This window comes from Leopardus geoffroyi, chromosome B2 (genome assembly GCF_018350155.1).
Source record: "Leopardus geoffroyi isolate Oge1 chromosome B2, O.geoffroyi_Oge1_pat1.0, whole genome shotgun sequence".
Taxonomy (NCBI): domain Eukaryota; kingdom Metazoa; phylum Chordata; class Mammalia; order Carnivora; family Felidae; genus Leopardus; species Leopardus geoffroyi.
The window spans coordinates 80,969,824-80,988,549 of record NC_059332.1 but is presented as its reverse complement, the minus strand read 5'-3'; the positions used below and the strand labels follow the sequence as shown (position 1 = coordinate 80,988,549).

At 38.3% G+C, this 18,726-nt stretch overlaps 1 protein-coding gene across 4 annotated transcripts in view; it reads left to right on the top strand.

The window, feature by feature from the left end:
• The window catches only part of BACH2 (BTB domain and CNC homolog 2), a 357,318-nt gene that overhangs the window by 126,184 nt on the left and 212,408 nt on the right, over nucleotides 1-18,726 (top strand). Inside the window, exon 1 of one of the 4 annotated variants that reach the window (XM_045499043.1) lies at nucleotides 13,456-14,892. The exons of the other annotated variants lie outside the window; for them this stretch is intronic. The gene's annotated coding sequence lies outside the window, so the exon portion shown is untranslated. Of the gene's footprint in view, nucleotides 1-13,455; nucleotides 14,893-18,726 lie in introns of those variants that run through there. 4 annotated transcript variants of the gene reach the window in all.

Here is an 18,726-nt window from a genome sequence, read left to right as displayed (position 1 = left end):
GCTTCAGATTCTGTGTCTCCCTCTCTCTCTGACCCTCCCCCGTTCATGCTCTGTCTCTCTCTGTCTCAAAAATAAATAAACGTTAAAAAAAATTAGAAAAAAAAAAGAAGTATACTGTTTGGGGCGCCTAGGTTGCTCCGACGTTTAAGCATCCCAGCTCTTGATTTCGGCTCAGGTCATGATCTCACAGTTCGTGAGACAGAGCCCCACGTAGGGCTGTGCGCTAACAGCACGGATCCTACTTGGAATTCTCTCCCTCTGTCTCTGCCCCTCCCCTGCTCGCGCATGTCTGTGCTTTCCCTCTCACTCTCTCTCTCTCTCTCTCTCTCTCAAAATAAATAAATAAACTTAAAAAAAAAAATAAGTACCCCATCCATACAGAAGGGAATATATAGCTTGTTGATTTTTTGTTTTTTGTTTTTCTTATTGGTACATTTTAAACAATAAAGTGAAGGAGACATCCACATTTCTTCTACTCCTCTCAAGAACATCATCACTACTATTTAGGCTTATATGTATCTCTGTCCTAGATCACATTCTTCTCTTCTCAACCACTTTCTTAGATTTTGAGATAACCACTATCTTGCCTTTCCCAAGTTTTACTACGTATGAATATACCCTAAACAATATACATACTATTTTAACCTTTACATAAATGGAATTATACTGATTATCTTGTGACTTGCTCCTGCCAAAATATTATGTTCTCAGATTCGTCCATATTGGTGTGTATAACTTAATTCATTCATTTTTATTGTTGTATCATATTTTTGTACTTATTATATGACTATTTAGCCATTTCACTGTTAAAGTGCCGAGTTTTGTCATGTATATGGTAACCTTATTGGCTTCCTTATTAATAAAAATAATTTGTAGATTCCTTAGGGTTTTCTACCTAGATTTATATCATCAATAAGAAATGATAGCTTTGAGGTTTTTTTTCCTTTCAAATCTATGTAATGTTAGATTTTATTTTATTGAATACCTGGCTAGAATCTTCACTGTTAAGTAAAAGTGATAATAGCAAATTTTACCTTTTCACAGACCTTACAGGCAATTACTCAAAAGTTTGTCCTTGCGTATGTTTACTAAAGGATTGTTTTGTGATATCCTACCCAACTGAAGAAGTTTCTTTCTATTCCTTGTTTACTAAGAGTTTTAATCATGAATAGTTGTTACATTTTATTGAATGCTTTTTCTGCATCTCAAGATAGTCACGTGTTTTCTACTTCTTTAATTTGCTAATGCGAAGAATAACTGATATTGAAAAAACCTTGTATTATAGGAATAACTCAAACTTAGACATGTTATTCTTCTTTATAAATTTCTGGATTTCAATTGCTAATATTTTGTTCAAGATTTTTGCATTTTTATTTACAAATAAAATTGTCCTCTTTAGTTTTTCATCACAGTCTTGCGAATTTTAAGTTTAATGTGTTTCGAAGATGTCGTGAGGGTGAATTAAATATATTTATTAATATGTCATGACCCATTTAATGTCTTTGCCCAAAATTAATTTTGTATGGGTTTAATTTAGCTAAACCAGATTTCTGGGTTAGTATTTGCCTACCGTTTCTCCAACTTGCTTTTTCCATGGACACAAAAGGTTTTAGATTTGTCTTTTGTAAATCACATAACTGGATTCCTATTACCTATGTTAAGAGATAATTTATATACAATAAAAACTCACACATTTTAAGTGTACAGTTTGATGAATTTTGATAAGTGTATATAGTCATGAAACCACCACCACAATAAAGATACAGATCATTTCCATCACACCAGAAAGTTGCTCATGCCCTTTTGCAGTCAGATTCTTTCCCTCATGTCTGGCCCCAAGAAACCACTGAGCTGCTTTTATCACTACAGTATTATCTCCTCTAGAATGTCATATAAATGGGATCATACAGTAGGTAGTCTTTGGTATTTCTCTTCTTTCATTTAGCGTCATGCTTTTGAGATTCATCCATGTTATAACATGTATCAATATTTGATTCTTTTTTATTTTTGAGTATCATTCCATTATATGGATATACCACAGTTTGTTTCACCATTCACCAGTTGATGGAGATTTTAGTTTTTTGTTTTTTGTTTTTTTTTGTTTTGTTTTGTTTTGTTTTGGAGATTTTAGTTTTTCAACTTGGCTATTATGAATAGGGCTGCTATGAGCATTCATATTCAAGTGCTTATGTGAACATGTTTTCTGTTTTTTAATTCAATCAGACAGTCTTTGTCTTTTAACTAGAAAATGTAGTACATTTCTATTGTTTAGTAGGTTGCATCAGTCACATTTGCATTTTCAGTCAAACAAAAAATAATAATGCATTTGTATTCATTTTGACCATCTTTTTGCTTTCTTTTTGTCCTACTTTTTCTGTGCTCTGTTTTTTTCTTTATTGCTCTAATTTGGGTTGAATGAGATTTGCTTTGTTTTTGTTTTTATAATTCCATATTATTTCTCCTACTAGTTTGGCAATTGTACACACTATTCTCTTTCAGTGCTTAGCCTGGAGATGTGAGCATCCCATTTAACTTAATGAAGGCTTATACTCCACAGTATCTTCCTCTTCTCCCAAACCACTCAGGAATCTTAGACTTCTTTAATTCTAATCATTCTTTTTTAACCTAATATACATTGTTATCCAGTTGCCAGTTTTATCTCATTTTTATATTAGATGTTATTACAGTTTGTATACAGTCAGCATTTGTTTTATACAGTCCATATTTATTTCAGTTTAGTCATATGTTTACTATTTGCTCACCATTCCCTCTTTCCCTCAGATCTCTTGCTTTTCTCTGAAGTATGTCATTTAGAAGTTCTCATAGTGAATGCTCTTTGGAAATAAACTTATTTTTTGTTAGCCAAAAATGCCTTTATTTGCCTTTTTTGTGAAAGGTAGTTTTGCTAAGTATACAGTTCCATGTTTAGTATTATTTTATGTCTGTGTTGTAAATATATCTTCCCCAGATTTTTCTTCTTCTATTGAGAAATCAACTTTCAATCTAATTATCACCCACTTGTAGGTACTTGGTAATCTGCTGTTTCCTCTGGCTGTTCTGAAGATCTTTTTTGATAATGGTGTTCTGGAGTTTTTACCAGGCACTATTTGGGTGAGAATTTTTTTTAATCACCCTTGGGATTCCTTTGGCTTCCTGAATTTAATGATTGCTAGTTCTAGAAAGTCTAAATTATAATCATTTTTTTTTGTTTTTCAGGCAAATTTTATTTTATTATCATTCATTGAGGTATAGTTGACATACAATATTATATTCATTTCAGATGTAAAATAAGTATAATCACTTCTAACGCTGCCTTTCCCTCATTCTCTGTATTTTCCTTCATACTCTGTGCTCCATAACTTTTCATCTTTTTTTTCATATCTTCATCTTTTTTCAATCTCTGTACAAGATTACATTTAATTTCTTTTTATCTGTCTACCAAATCATGAACTCTTTTTCAGCTGTATCTAATTTGGTATTGGACTCACCCATTGAATATCTAATTATGGTTGTTATATTTCATTTCTAGAAGTTATTTTTGGTTCTTTCCCAAATCTGCCTAGTTATTTTTGTTATGTTATTTCTTTTTTCATATTTTAAGATCCTGTCTTTGTTTAAACATATTAAACATATCTGTTTTATATTCTGTATCTGATACATCCAACATCTATAATTTTCGAGGGCTCGACTCTGCAGTTTGCTTCTTACTCTTGTTCATGACAGCTTTCTTGTTTGTGTGTTTTGTGATTTTTTTATTGTGAACTTGATTACTTGGAACTCCACGTATGAAAATCCTTTGACACTTGGATTTAAAGTTCATTATTCTAGAGAGTCTTTGCATTTGCTTCTGTCACGTGTTCGAGGGCACTGTCTCTCTACGACTTTCCTACCCTAAATGTTTGTGTTTAAGAAAGTACGTAGAAGTTCTGATCCCAAACAGTACAAGACCAGGCTTGGAATTTTCTTTTTTTAATTAATTAATAAATTAACTAATTTGTATATTTATTTATTTAGTGAGAGAGATAAAGAGAGAAAACGAACAGGGGCGGGGCAGAGAGAGAGGGAGAGAGAGAATCCCAAGTAGGCTCCACACTGTCAGCATAGAGCCTGAGGCTCAAACCCACAAAACCTGAGATCATGACCTAAGCCAAAACCAAGCGTCGGATGCTTAACCACCTGAGCCACCCTGGCGCCCCTTGGCTTAGAATTTTTTGAGGAAACTTTTTCCTTTGTCCCTCCATTCCCATCACTAAGGCTTATCCTTTCTTCTGTTCCTGGGAGATATTTTTTTTTTTTTTTTAACTTAACCACTGAGGATTTTTATCTTTCAAGGGTGTGAGCATTAGGCTTGTCTCCTGTCCCATAGACTTTTTGTCTCTTAAAACCCCCGCCAAGGATTGGCTTATGTCTCCAGAGTACGTATCTTCCTAGCTTCTAGTCTTCTTATCATTTTTGACCTTTAGCAATTACTATTACTTTCTCAAAGTTTAGCTGTGATTTTTAAAAAATGTTTTTAATTCACCTCAGCATTTTTAGGTATTCTACGTGCACTTGCCATACTTTGACAATCAAAATGTCTCTTTACTTGAAAGTTAAAATGTTTCCCACAGGAAAGCAATAAAAAATTGGTTAAATCCTTGTAATTTGTGGATTTTACTGTAATCAAAGGTTGACTTTGATTTTCACCTACACAAAAAAGCAGTAGTTGTTTTGCATAAACATTAATGTTCATTTAAAAATATTTTTCTCATCTGTGGCCCTCTAAAATGGAGTTATAAAAGGTCTTTAAGAATTAGTCACTCATTCACTTACTTTTTAGTAACTACTTGTTGAGCACCTACATTTTGCCAGACTATTTTGGGTGGTGGAGATAGATAAGTGATTGAAATAGACAAAAATTCCTACTCTTGTTGAGCTTACATTCTTGTTGGAGGACAGAGACCATTAACAAGATAAATAGGCAAAGTATATGGTATGTTATAATGTGGCAAGTACTGTAGGGAGTAATTAGACAAGTAAAGGATTGGAAGATCCTATTCTTCTTCATTTTTTTTTTTTTTTTAATTTTTTTTTTTTTTTTCAACGTTTATCCATTTTGGGACAGAGAGAGACAGAGCATGAACGGGGGAGGGGCAGAGAGAGAGGGAGACACAGAATCGGAAACAGGCTCCAGGCTCTGAGCCATCAGCCCAGAGCCCGACGCGGGGCTCGAACTCACGCACCGCGAGATCGTGACCTGGCTGAAGTCGGACGCCCAACCGACTGCGCCACCCAGGCGCCCCTCTTCTTCATTTTTTAACAAATATATTTAAGATTCTTGGGGGCATTCCAATTAAAGTTCATGCAGATAGTTATTTCAAATATCCTACTACTGCAGCATTGTTAATTCTAACTTAAATTTGTAAAGGTTAAGTTGAAATTGACATATACATTTGTAGGCATTGCTAGATTGGAAAAATAAATGGTTTTTAATAATTCCATGGGCATTTCTATAGTAAGAAAGTAAATGATTAGAAAATATTGACCACAATAAAACTTCAACACCAAACTTTAAAAATCCTCAGGTTTTAACAATAGCTTGAAATTAGAAAATTTTCCTGAGGCTCAGGGGTAGCTCAGTCAGTTGGGTGTCTAACTTCAACTCAAGTCTTGATTTCACAGTTAGTGGTTTCAAGCCCGTGTCAGGCTCTGTGCTGACAGCTCGGAGCTTAGAGCCTGCTTCAAATTCTGTGTCTCCCTCTTTCTGCTTCCCACCTCAAAAATAAATAAATATTTAAAACAATTTAAACGAGAAAATGTTCCTTTGTCTCCACCAACCCCCACAAGGGGTAAAACAGACAAAACACCAACAACTAACTACAAAGAAAGCTAAATATCTGTTATACTACTCTGTTGGTTCTTAAAGTCCCAATTGGTGAAGTTATAAAAGGCCATTCATTTCGTTAGTGCCAAAACTGACAGACTGGGCAGAAATAACCAGAAGGGAACAAAGAGAGTAGTAGAGACCTTTAAAGACAGTGGCAGGGGATACCAGGGTGAATATCAGCAGGCACTGTGTTAAAAGGAACACCATTAATCCAGAGACTGAAGCCCTGCAGACCAAGAGCAAAGGACCATTTGCAGCTCAGTTCCCACAATGGCGTGACCATGCTGTGTTATAGGCACATCAGCTGAGGGACAGAGAGTCTATTGTTAAACAATTGTAGTGACTACCCACAGGAAGTAGGGTGAATGTCTGGGTCAGTGTCCTGACACCGGTGACTTCATCAGTCCTATCTGTGCAAGTACCAAGGAAGGATTCAGAATAGTAAGAGTTATTGCAGAAAGTTATTCAGGAGTGAGTTTTCTATCATTAAAGCATCATCCAAGATTTTCTTGCCTTTTTTAAGGTCTTGTTATACCTGTCATGTAGTTTTTTTTTAATTGAGATAAAATTAGTATACAAGAAATTAGTTTCAAATGTGCAATATAATAATTCAATTTTTGTATATAAAGTAATCACCACAATAAGTCTAGTCACCATCTGTCGCCATGTAACTGACTCCCTTCACCCATTTCACCTACCCCACCACCTCTTTCCCTCACCAATCTGTTCCCTGTATCTATGAGTTTTGTTTTGTTTGTTCATTTGGTTTGTTTTTTAGAGGGGGCGCCTGGCTAGCTCAGTCAGTAGAGAGTGTGACTCGATCTCAGAGTCAGGAGTTCAAGCCCCACATTGGGCATAGAACCTACTAAAAAAAGAAAGAAAGAAAGAGAAACAGGGTTTAGATTCCACATATAAGTGAAATCATATATTTGTCTTTCTCTATCTGACTTATTTCACTTAGCATAATGCTCTCAAGGTCTATCCATGTGGTCTCAAATGGCAAGATTTACTTCTTTTTATGGCTGAGTAACATTCCATTGTATATATATACCACACGTTTATCCATTCATCTATCAAGGGACACTTAGGTTATTTCCAATCAATACTTCCAATTTTTAATGTTGTTTATGCCCAGACTTTTCTAAGAGTAAAAAATTGAGGAGAATAGAATATCCATCTTTTTTTAGAACAGAAAGCTTTCACAGCAAGAAGACAGCTGTCTGTGAACCAGGAAGGGCTCTTCATCAGATACCTAATCAGCTGGGGCCTTGATCTTGGACTTCTTAGCCTCCAGAATAGTAAGAGATAAATGTTTGTGTTTAAGCCAAAGGGGGGAAAAAAAACTTCTGAAAATATATCAATCCTTTTAATGGTTTTTCTCATCGCAAAAAGTAACAGATGTTTATTGGGAAAAGGTTCAGAAAATCTTTTTTTAAAAAAAATCACCCGTAACCCGAGAGAAAGCAGCTGTTAATATTGTTATGTATCTGCAGTTCCCAGGCTGCATGCCAAGGTGCTCTGAGGCACCACAGCAAATTCACGAGGTTGCTGCAGGTTATTTTGCATCAAGGAAAATGCATCTGTCCAATACCATTGGAGGTAATTCATAGTTTCAACATTAAAGATCATACTGCATTCCTTCTGATGACATCATATCTTTGCAAAAGTGAATTTTCAATGGTTGCTAACTTTTTTTTTTTTTAATTTTTTTTTCAACGTTTATTCATTTCTGGGACAGAGAGAGACAGAGCATGAATGGGGGAGGGGCAGAGAGAGAGGGAGACACAGAATCGGAAACAGGCTCCAGGCTCTGAGCCATCAGCCCAGAGCCCGACGCGGGGCTCGAACTCACGGACCGCGAGATTGTGACCTGGCTGAAGTCGGACGCTCAACCGACTGCGCCACCCAGGCGCTCCGGTTGCTAACTTTTTAATGGTAAAAAGCGAGTACCATGTGAAAACCAATATGAAACAGGAAATGAGGGAAATGGTATTCAACCTGATTCCAAGATCTGAAGTTGTGCATGGCTCAACAGGTGCACACATTCTATTAATAAGTTATTAGAAGGTTATTTAAAAAGGAAAAAAAATACTTTTAACTTATATGTGTTATTTTTTTCAAATAGCTACTAAGTCATTAAGACATAAATACTTAAGTTGTTTGGACCTAACTACTTAACAGACAGCACTGTTAGATATTTATTTTGGTCTAGAGGCACTATCAAAAAAATTACTGAGACTCTACTAGCTTCCAGAATAGTTTGGGAATCTCTAATATATATCCTTCCAGAATTTTTCCTATGTATACCATATGTATTTGTGAAATCTTTTATTTTTCACTTCACAATATATGGTGGAAATCTTTGTTTCAATTAATGTAGGTCGCATTGTTATTTTAAAATCTTAATGGCAGAATAGTCTCCTGTTGCTTGACTCTTATTATTTTATTAAGCAATACACTAGGTTTCTAGAAGCTTAGCAAAATGTTTTTTTTATTTTTTTAATCTTAATTTTTGAGAGAGAGAGAGAGAGAGAGAGAGAGCAAAAGCGGGGGAGGGGCAGAAAGAGAGGGAGACAGATGATCCGAAGTGGGCTCTGAGCTGACAGCAGAGAGCCCATGGGGCTCAAATTCATGAACTATGAGATCATGACCTAAGCTGTCGGACTCTTAACCGACTGACGTACCCAGGCATCTCAAAACTTTATTTTTATAATCAATGGTACTGTCAATCTCTTTGCGCATGTCCTTTGTTTACATATCCAAAGTTTGCATGTTGTTTATATGATTTCCTTAGGCTAGATTCCTAGAAAGCAATTTGCTGAGTGAAATAATATGTACTTTCTTATGCTTTGATATCCAGAGAGAGAGCACTCCAAATTGCTCTTTCAAAGGGATTGTGCCAATTTTTTTCTACCAACAGGTTTTGTTTTTTGTTTTTTTTTGTTTTTTTGTTTTCTTTCCAGCAAAAAGAAGTGAAGCATTGGAGAACTCCCAACCATGGGAACTCAGATTTGTGAACTGGTCAAGGGTGTTCCTCTTCCCCAACCGTTGAAGAAACCATTGAGTAACTGAAAGTGCCCGTGAGAAAGCTGGGGAAGGTCATACCTGCCCACAGCTCTTGAGCGCCACTATAGGCTGAAGCTCCAGCCAAAGTCATAGGCAGCCAATAACAACATCCAAGCAGATGTCCACCTAGAGAACAGAAAAACCATTTGTCAGGAAACCTCTTTAGACTTTGTTTCACTAACTAGCTTTTCCAAACAACACCGTACACCCCCAGAAAGTCATACTGCACTGCATAGCTTACACCCTACTTCTGTGAGGAGAGGCAAATGATCAGGATAGAAGTTGATATCAGGAATTTTTTTTGAGAGGACATATTTGGGGGTCAAATAGAATCCTTCCTGTTCCATGGTCCTCAGCACGTATATTTTCATCTACAACCACATATGTATTACATTTTGAAGAACTATATTCAACTTCTACATATGGGCTGGTATTTTCAATCATAAGTTATCAAGAAAAAAAGGTATATCATGCACTTAGTTCTGATGTTGGATGCACAAAGATATGTGGTACATTTTGGAAATACTTCTATTTTAAGAAAACTCTGGAGCCCATCAGCTCTCTGGGAAACTAAGCTGCATGGAAAGGCTCATTCCTGAGTTACCATGAATGTCTGCGATTTTTTGTAATTTCACATCATGGTAATGTGTATACTGTTTCTGAATGTATTACCTTTTTTTAAATGAAGATACCTTTAATCTTGATGAATAAAATTTTTAAACAATTCAATTTTATAATTTTATAAACATTCTTATTAAAATAGCACTCTAGGGGCACCCGGGTGGCTCACTCAATTGAGCCTCTGACTCTTGATTCTGGCTCAGGTCATGATCTCAGGATCGTGAGATCGAGCTCCACATTGGTCTCTGCATCGGGCTCTCTCTCTCTCTCTCTCTTTCTCTCTCAAATAAAATAGCCCTCTAGATTAAAGCTGTTTGAAAAGGTAGTGCTTAGATAGCTGATTCTGAAAAGGTGACTGGATTTTTCTACGCATTCACACTTTACTCTTCAAAATTGAAGTAAAGATTAGTGAGACAAGATGTTAAGCAGGACGATCCTGCTTAAAGCAGAAAATCTCAGAAATGTTGTTTTAGAAATATTAAATCTGTATTGTAAATACTTATCACTTCATTGCCTTTACCTGTTGCCTTCAAAATATAGCACCAAAAAGCCACTTTTACTTATACCAGAAGTCAAAAGGCTGCTGTGGTAGGTTTATCAAACAGCTACAGCATGGAGACCCTTCCCTTCTCTTGTAGATGGAGAATATCTATTGGAAGTCCCCATGTGACTCTCCACTGCCACCAGATACTTCCTTTTCAGTCCCCACTGGAGAATTCTCCCAAAGCCCAAGGTGTTGTATATATGTCATCTTGAAAGAAATTGAACTGAAGAAAAAGATAACATTTTCATACAAATCATGACTTACCTGGCTTGAACTTTTTTTTAATCCCAGACTTTCATTGCAGGTATTTTGGGAATACAGCCCCTCAAAAATACTTATTTTGTTTCCTCCCAGTTAGGACCATCCCATTGTCAAAGGGCTGTGTGATAATTTGGCCTTTTCTGGTAAAAGTCTGAGAGCAGAAATCCTTCTCTAAGGACCAATAGTGGTTTTGATTCAAGACTCCAGCTTAGAGGTTATCTCCATGAGGTACCTTTGTCTCAAGACCAAGTCTGAAGAACAGTAATCTGGCTGGAAATCAGGTGGCCTTTTTGGAATGCTGCACAGAAGCTTCTGAGAAAGAGGTGGTCTTAGGTATACTGATACTATGTTTTTTAAGTCTGCAGTATGAAACTCCCATTTAATTTATTTTTAGCTTGAGTCTACTCTGCTAGTAAAAATAAGGCTATTTTTGTAAGTGCTACTTCAAGTACTTACATCCACGTTTTAAAAGAATTCACAGAAAACAGTCCATAGTGATAACTGGGTGCAATGCCCAGCTTGTTACAGAATTGTGTTTTAAATAAATCTTCTTATGATGGCTACATTTCAGCTGTACCACAGGGTTCAGCTCACATGATACTTCCTCCCACCACACACATACAAACGGGCTCATCATCCCTTACTTAAAGCACTTGACTTATTTAATTTGTGTACTTGTCCAGTGTGTGTATTCCAACTGTCCTTTATGCATTGTCTGCAGCACTCAATAAATATCTATGATGATGGGTTCCCTTAAGAGGCAACGGATTGCTCTTTTAGGGAGTTGTGTGTTTCTATGGCAGCTCCCTTTCTAAAACTTTGAATTTTATCCACATATATTTTACAGATACCCAAAACAAGCTTATGTTTAATTTAGAGAAGCTTTGAGTTTTGAAGAAGAGGAAACCATAGCTCATCAGCAGATGTCAAGAACATGTACACTTTGTTTGAAGGCTCGTTGAAAAAAATTTGATTCTTTTTGTGCCGGACACTTTAACCAAAGACCAATGTTCCATTCAGATAACCTTTTATTGTCAATTTTTCATGCTTTTTAGGGTAAAAGTCATAAATATATAATGCAATTTGGTAAAACTAGAAAGGAACAAGGTAGGCACTGTGTGTGTCTCCACCTCTCTCCCCTTCCCAGCTTTGTGCATTATGATGTTGCTAGCTCACTGAATTAAATTTGCTTTCACCATCTATTTCCTTTTCTCTCTGTCTCTACAGCATGCATAGGTTCTCAGTCACAGCTACATCTGATCTGGAGAAAATAAGCTGTGTCCTTATTTTGAAAGGAAGACCGTCTCCATGGTTCACTGCCTTGTGTGTGTTAGCAGTCGAGATTTCAGAGGAGACATGGGCTGTATTCCTGAAGGATAAAATACATGTATAAGGACTGTTTCCTAAGTTTGTAGATGATTCAGACAAAGTAATTTGTGTAGTCTGTGAAGGTCTGTGTGTATGAGTTTTACTTGGCTTTTAGTTGTGTTTTTAGGGTGTTTTGTTTCATTTACTTATTGATTTATTTTTTACTTTTACGTATTTTCACTCTTTTCTTTTTTCTTTCTAAAACACAGATTCAGTTTTCTTAAAACCAAATCAACTGTGTGGCTGGTGGTGTTTTGCGTTTTCCCACATGTGTTAATTGTTCTATGGCTTATTTTGTTTACCATTTTTAAAGATCTGATTTGCCATGGTCCATGCCTTTCATTCTCCTCGACCACGTAGCTGATTCCCAGTGGGAAGAGACTGCCTTTTCACCAGATAGTTATCTCATTTCAAAAGGGCCAACTTTCTCTGAGATGGCTTTGTCACACTTTAAATGTCTGCTTTGGAGGATGCGAATCCTTTCAGTTACATGCTCATCCATGTGGTAGAAGAAATGCATGGTTAGTCACCTTGGAAATCCTCAAGTGTTTGAAGGGCAAAAGATGGCTAATTAGACCATTTATACTCAGCTATTGAGAGATTATGAGTTAGTCTGTAGTGATAAGAAACCAGTTTAAGAGGTAATATTTTTTTTGCCCCGTAAGGAAGTGGTAGTGTTGTTTATTCCTAAAGCATATTCTCATTTGCTGAGAGAGGACTCTGTGCACTTTACCTTGAGTAATTTCTGTGTAATCTCTTGCTAAGTAAGCAGGCACACCCCAAAAAGCACAGAAGCACACTGAATATTGCAGTCTCATTCTTGTTACCTCCCCAGAATATAGAGCGAGTTAACACCCAAAGGTGTGAGGCCGGGCCTGGGGTAAGATTGCCCCTCCTCAGGGTCCCTCCTTTCACTGTGCTTCTGAGCCTTCCGCACCCCCCAGCTCAAGCACCCTATCTTGTTACTGTACACGAGGAACCCCCATGCAGGTCCCTGATCCCATTCGACCCTATCTGAGAGTCACAGCCTTCCTCCACATACTTTTCCCAACTTGGCCTCTTCAATTATTTCCTTCCTTTTCCAATCAGTTACAACTGTGTGGCTTCATCTTTCAACCCATGTTCCAGGTCTCCCATGCCTTGCCTCCCCACCCCTGTGCCCAGCCTTTCTTCCTATGGGATACTTTTATGTGAAGTGACTAGAAGTATTCATTTTGAAAGGACAGGGGATGGCCATTTAATATTCTCAGAGCATCTGGGTAGTAGGACATTTTAGAGCCCTGTTTTGTGTCAAACTTGATGTGAACAAAAAGTCTAAGATTTTGAAAGTTTAAAAATATGAATTTGTTGGGGCACCTGGGTAGCTCAGTCGGTTGAGCGTCCGACTTTGGCTTAGGTCGTGATCTTGTGGTTGACAAGTTCAAGCCCCTCATCGGGCTCTGTGCTGACAGCTTGGAGCCTGGAGCCTGCTTCGGATTCTGTGTCTCCCTCTCTCTCTGCCCCTCCCCTACTCATGCTCTGTCTCTCTCTGTCTCAAAAATAAATATAAACATTAAAAAGGTTTTTTAAAATAAAAATATGAATTTTTGGGGTGCCTGGGTGGCTCAGTTGGTTAAGCGTCTAACTCTTGATTTCGGCTCAGGTCATGATCTCACGGCTTGTGGGATCAAGCCCCGTGTAGGGCTCTACGCTGATGGTGTGAGGCCTGCCTGGGATTCTTTCTCTTCTGTTCTCTTTGTCCCTCCTCCCCTTCTCACTCTCGCTCTCTCTCTCAAAATAAATCAACTTTTTAAAAATATGAATTTGTTAACATTTTCTTCCATTGTATGTAACTCATATAGTCTGGCTCCTGTGAACCTTTTCAGCATCATCTTGCTCCAAACTCACCCTCTGTCTGTTCTCCATCTGGGGATGGTTTTTGAATGTGCCATATTCACTCCTTCCACTTGGCCACTCCATTTGTTCCCTCTGCCTGAAATGTTTCTCCATCCCCTATCCCAACAGCTCCAGTTTCCCTTCTTCAGGGACGACTCCTCTCCCCCTCATTAACCTAGGTCCCCCGATTATGCTTTCATTGGCACCATGTACCTTTTCGGGATAACACTACTACTGTTGTTGTTTTGTCTTTATTTTCATGTTTATTTCATTAATGTTTGTCTCACCAATTAGTCTCTAAACTCCTATGGGCAGGTAGTTCCTTTTTTCCATGTTTCCAGGGACCAGTGCAGGAATGGACACATAGTAGGTTTTTAGTGAATATTGTTGAGTGACCTTCTACAGATATCTCTGGGGCCCACCCAGTGGCCATTAGCCCCTTTCTTTCTAGCACAACCCTGACTTGGTTGAAGTATTTACTTTCCTCCAGCTGCTCTAGGGCAGCTGGCCCAGGCCCCAACTCCAGTTCTTGATCCAGGGGGTAAATTTTTGGTTACTCTAACCAAATCAACATAGACAGAAAGATGGAAAGAACCTGGGTGCTTAATGATGTTGCTGAGGTGCTATAAATAAACCAGTCCTGGGACAGTTCTACCTCCATGCAACTCTGTTGTGTGAGATAATAAATCCTCTTATTTGTTTAGGTCAATTCAGTTTTCTGTTCCTGAAAATACTCTAATACAGAATGTCTTGAGTAAATGAACAGATGAATAAATGAACGACTTCAACTCACGTCTTCACAAGTCCCTTTGTAATTGAATTTTCGTTCTCCTCATTTCTATAAAGCATTGGGCTGCTCATAGAGATGCTGACCAGTTTTGAACGCAATGCTGAAATCCCAAATAACTCCTCTATGCTTTGAGAATTGAGAACCTAAATGCCCCATATTCTGAACTTGAACTCACATTCTTCTTCACCTCTCACCTTTTGGCTCCGCACTCTGTTCATAACTTTTTGGGCAAGCTCTTCTCTGAGGAGGTTGAGAGTCAGATTAAGTCATACCCAGCAGTTTCCTGTTTGTGAGCCTTGAAGCTCTTGAAGACTGCGGGCAGGTTTGACAGAACCTGTAGGTGTTTTCAGACGCTGAGCTGATTCATCCCCTTTGGTTGTTAATTCTCCCCAGCTACCATACCATCTCTTCTCTCTGGATACTGCACAGTTTCTCTTTGTGTGGGGATAGGATTCTCAAGACCTGCCCACTCCATGCATTCTGTGTCTTTTCTACGTTTTGGTGAGTTGTGTTTTAGACCCCTCCTCCATGGTTATGGAATAGTTTCTATACAGGAGGGGAGTTTTGTTTGTTTCTTAGTATTTTTTGTTGTTGTGTGTTTGGTGTTTTGCTAAGGTAGAGCTTTGAATAATCCCTGTAAATGTAGGCTACATGTCTGCTACCTTTCTTTTTCATAGACCCCCACCATAACCTAAGAAATACAGGGTCTTAAATAAATACCACCTGAAGTTCCTATCTGTTTCGTAGCAGAGACTTTGGCGTTCTCTCCTTATTTACTTGATCTCCTGGCACTTTGGCAGTGAAGACCAAGCAATCACTCATTTCTGTAAAATGCTCCCCTGGTAATAAAACACAGGAGGTGGGCAGCTAGTTAAGCAATCTTTGAGAGTAATACTTTTAGCCATGCCATGTGGAAAAAGTACTGAATTTGTACATGCTTTCTTAAACCGAGCAACAAATGGTCCACTTTGGTAGTGGGCAAGTACACTTTCCAAGGTTCAGAAAATAATCTTGGCTGCCTCAAAATAGAGGGAGATACTATGAAAGTATTACTTATGCCCACTCAAGCGCCATAAAAAAAAAAAAAGTATTAATATTATAAAGCCACCAGGCCACCTGGGTGGCTCAGTTAGTTAAGTGTCTGACTCGATCTCAGCTCAGGTCATGATTTCATGGTTTGTGAGTTCAAGCCCCGCATTGGCTCTGCACTGATGGTGTGGAGCCTGCTTGGGATTCTGTCTCTCCCTCTCTCTGCTCCCCTGCTCACTCGCTCTCTGTCTCTTTCTCAAAAAAAAAAAAAAAAAAAAAAAAAAAAAAAAAATATATATATATATATATATATATATATATATATATATATCTATCTACCAAAGACAAACCCTTGTGAGTTATCTTTTCCCACTGCTCAGTACTTACCTCAGTTCCCCTCTATATACCCAAAGATATGCAGGAGCATGTCATCAGCTTGGCCCCAAGTATGCTGGGGTCACTTCCCCCTGGAATCTTTAGAGTGAATCACCTCCTTCTTCTGATAGCAGAATACCCCCACTAACCTCTGAATTTGAATTTTTTTAATTTTGGTGATTTCTTTTGAAAAATATATATTCTTCATAGTTACTGATGAGGCAGCTTCATTGTCATCTGAGAAAAAGGGCTTTATACAGTATTTACAATTCATGCACGTCTTGTTCTTGTTCTGATTTGTCAGCCAGCATTTTTGCACACCCACTGTGTGCTACACATTGTTCTGGGTACATAGAATACATCTATGAGCAACATTACAAAAATTCCTGCCCTCTTGGAGCTTATATCCTGTTGGAGAACAGAAAGTAAGCACTAAACAAATAAAATTATAGTATGTTAGAAGATGAAAATTACAAAAGAAAAAAAAAAGGTGAGAATTGCTTTAAAACGAAGAAAAAAGTAGAGCAAAATAAGAGGAATGTCTGTTTCACAATGGAGAAAGTTTGCAGGTTTACATTAGGTGGTCAGAGCAGGCCTCCTCTATTTCTAGTGTCTTGTTGTTTTTGTTGTTGTTGTTGTTACAGTGTTGTAATGATTTAATATTGCAAATGAACCATCTGCATAAATTAAAGATTGCCGAAGTGAGAGCAGTTCAGCCGAAGGCTAAATCTAAGTGCTAAATGCTCGAGAAAGCACAGCCAGGTGCACTAGCCCCTGTCTGGCAGTCTCAGGTTATCTATTCTTAGTTTAGTTTCCTTTTCCAAAAATAGCATTTATTTTATATAGTTTTCAAATGGAGCATATCTCTGACACCTACTGCCATGTGTTTATAGTTAAATATAACTAGCTGTCTTTCTTGTAAGACCAAGAGGTTCATCCAAAATGTTTCCCTTTAAAAGTTCTAAGAGGGCTCCCCTGGTTGGCTTTCTGGCCACTAACAATGATGGATTTTGCAACCCTCCTGGTCCAGCCATGTGGAAAAAACCAACATTGTGGGTAATTTTCCCCTTTAAACACATGTTTTGTGTTTTGGTGGTGGTTGTTTGGGGCTTTTGTGTCTCAGGCATGGAGTTTATTATATCCATATAAGTTACAGATCACAGAGAACCCTTCCCAGAATAGCATTGTGTGTGATCTCCTTGTGCACTGCCCCCTTCCTCACGTCTGCTGTGCATCTGAAGTGTGGATGAGCCTCCTCCAAATTCGGGACTTTTGTATGTATGTGCCCTCTCCCTGGCCACTCATCTGACCTCCCCTTTCCTGCATGCTGCCTTTGTTTTCTCCCTGAAGTAGCTGAGCCTTGAGAGGGGCTGGCATGGCTCTTCCCATCGTCTGAGCCTGTCGACTACAGACTCTCAGTGGGTCTCTCTCCATAGGCAGAACCATGTCCAAATAACACTTGTTTCACCTCCTGTCCAGAACTGACTAGGACGGTGCTAGTCAAAAGGTGGACTGGAACCATCAGACTGAATACATTCTGAGCAATGGCAGATGTCCTTTTGTTCTTTGCCTATCATTCCCCATCACTCACTAGATTTAAAATGTGGTGATCCTGGGGCGCATGGGTGGCTCAGTCGGTTGAGCGTCTGACTTCGGCTCAGGTCATGATCTCACAGTTCGTGGGTTCGAGCCCCGTGTCGGGCTCTGTGCTGACAGCTCAGAGCCTGGAGCCTATTTCAGATTCTGTGTCTCCCTCTCTCTCTGCCCCTCCCCTGTTCGCGCTCTGTCTCTGTCTCAAGAATAAATAAGCATTAGAAAAATTAAAAAAAAAAAAAAACTTAAAAAAAATAAAATAAAATAAAAATAAAATAAAATGTGGTGATCCATAGGAACAAGGCTAGGGCACTTGGAGAGACAGTCCTCCCCGAGGGGACAGGCAGCCCTGGCTCAGTGCAAAGTCTTTGGCTCTGAAACTGCCACTCATTATTCTGAATTGTGTGGTGCATTTGTCATTTCCTAGGATAAGATGACTTTGAGAAAGTCACATACTCTCATTAGGCCTATTTCCTCATTTGTAAAGGGAGATTAGTCTCCATATGACCTTCAACATGGCTTCCACCTCTGATGTTCTTAAAGACATGATTGACTGCCCTTCTCCTAAAAGTTGGTCCTTTTGACATGGTTGGGCTCTTCCACTTCTATACCTTTTATCCTTATCTAATTGTTCCCCATGAGTTCATTTTATCCATTTCACTATTACTCATTCTCTGTATGCTTTGTAACTCACATTCTCCTAACTTATAGCACGTTTCTGCCACTGGAACCTTTGATTGTATGCTGCAAATAACTCTGGTTATTTCCTTCCGCACTCCCACCTGAAATACTGCTTTTGTATTGGTATCTCTGAGTGATGAGGTGAGCTGTTGGGAAAAACATGTTGTAGCCCAAAGTCTCTATTTTAAAAGAGACAGGGACACCCGGGTGGCTCAGTTGAGTAAGCATCAGACTCTTGATATATCGAGTAAGGTTGTGATCTTGTGGTTGTGGGATTGAGCCCCACATAGGGCTCTGTGCTGACAGTGTGGAACCTGCTTAGGATTCTCCATCTCCCTCTCTCTGCCCCTCCCCCATTCACTCATGTATTCTCTCCCTCTCTCTCTCTCTCTCAAAATAAATAAATAAACTAAAAAAAAAATTAAAAATAAAGCAGAGAATGGAATTATATGTTCTTTTTAGGCGATATGGCCTCTGATGACCACAGTCAAAATAGATCAATATCCAAGCAGTAAAAAGGCAATATATGTGAATTTGCTCATAATATGAATCCTAACACAAAAGCGGTGGCAACGTTTTAAACATAAATTGCATAGTCTGTACCATGATTTTTTCAAAAGTTGTCAACCTTGAAGAGGAAAATATACTCCAATGGTT